Source organism: Hoplias malabaricus, chromosome 2 (assembly GCF_029633855.1).
Source record: "Hoplias malabaricus isolate fHopMal1 chromosome 2, fHopMal1.hap1, whole genome shotgun sequence".
Taxonomy (NCBI): domain Eukaryota; kingdom Metazoa; phylum Chordata; class Actinopteri; order Characiformes; family Erythrinidae; genus Hoplias; species Hoplias malabaricus.
In genome coordinates, this window is record NC_089801.1 from 81,901,613 (window position 1) to 81,903,486 (window position 1,874).

Below are 1,874 nucleotides of genomic sequence, written 5' to 3' on the forward strand. Positions count from 1 at the left end.
TAGAGAGGGAGAGAGAGAGAGTGTGTGTCTGTGTGTGTGTGTGTGAGAGAGAGAGAGAGAGAGAGAGAGAGAGAGAGAGAGAGAGTTATTCAGATTAGCATCAACACGACTAGCGTTAACAATTAGACCAGAGTTACTGCTATAGGACTAGTGTAGTTACTGAGATTAGCATTAGCGCTACTAGAGAGAGAGATAGAGAGAGTGTGTGTATGTGTGTGAGAGAGAAAGAGTTATTCAGATTAGCATCAACACGACTAGCGTTAACAGTTAGACCAGAGTTACTGCTATAGGACTAGTGTAGTTACTGAGATTAGCATTAGCGCAACTAGAGAGAGAGAGAGAGAGAGAGAGTGTGAATGCGTGAGTGTGTGTGTGAGAGAGCGAGAGGGAGAAAGGGTGTGTGTGTGAGGGAGAGAGAGAGAGAGTTATTCAGATTAGCATCAACACGACTAGCGTTAACAGTTAGACTAGGGTTAATGCTATAGGACTAGTGTAGTTACTGAGATTAGCATTAGCGCTACTAGAGAGGGAGAGAGAGAGAATGAGTGAGTGTGTGTGTGTGAGAGAGAAAAAGAGAGAGAGTGTGTGTGTCTGTGTGTGTGAGAGAGAGATAGACAGAGAGAGAAAGGGTGTGTTTGTGAGGGAGAGAGAGATTTATTCAGATTAGCATCAACGCGACTAGCGTTAACAGTTAGACCAGAGTTACTGCTATAGGACTAGTGTAGTTACTGAGATTTGCATTAGTGCTACTAGAGAGAGAGAGAGAGAGAGAGAGTGTTTGTGGACATGTGGTTATCTGTGGAGAACAGGAGCTAAGCCCGACTTCATCAGCTCTCACGGCGACCACTTTATAACAGGGAACAACGTCCACTTCCCAACGTTCCACCGCAGAGAAAACTATGACACATCTGTAAATGCTCATGGGAAGAGCCTGCTGCAGCTCTGTCGAAGCCTGGGTCTGTGCGTCGTAAACGGTCGACTACGAGGGGACTCCTACGGTCAGCTCACCCACAGCTCGGCTCTCGGCAGCAGTGCGGTGGACTACGCTATAACCGATCTGGACCCGGCCTTCCTCAGAGCCTTCACGGTCAAGCCACTAACACCCCTCTCAGATCACAGCCAAATCACACTCTATCTGAACAGAACCATTAGAACTGACCACAGGAAACGCCCCAGCACACTGTACAGACTCAAACACACACTCCCGTGGACTCCGGACAGCACTGACCAATACCTCCACGCCGTAAACAGCCCGGAAATCCAGACACGTCTCGACTCCTATCTGTCAAACACCTACCAACAACATAAAGAAGGTGTTGATGTGGCTGTGGAAAACTTAAATCATGTCTTTGTTCATGCAGTCCGATTATCTAATCTCACAATCAGGAAAAACAAACCAAGAAAAATCCAATCAGACACATGGTTCGATCACGACTGCAAGAGAAAGAGAAACAAAGTCCGAAAATTATCCAATCAGAAACACAGGGAACCACTTAACGAAGAATTACGCACTGAATACTGTGAGGTACTGAGAGAATACAAACACACACTTAGAACCAAACAGTACAAATACATACAACAACAAATACACAACCTGGAGAATTCAATCAACTCCAATTCATTCTGGGACAAATGGAAGTCATTAAACAGAAAACATCAGGATGATTTAGCGATCACTGATGGAGACGTGTGGAGAGATCATTTTGATCATTGTACAGTCGTCAATTATTAAATACACAACAGCAGCAATTATCCAGTAAATTAGAAACACTCCACACAGTGATCAAAGACAATCAGAACCCACTGGACTTCCCCTTCACAGAGTCGGAGTTAGAGGAACAGCTCAGAGGCCTCCAGCCCAGAAAAGCCTGTGG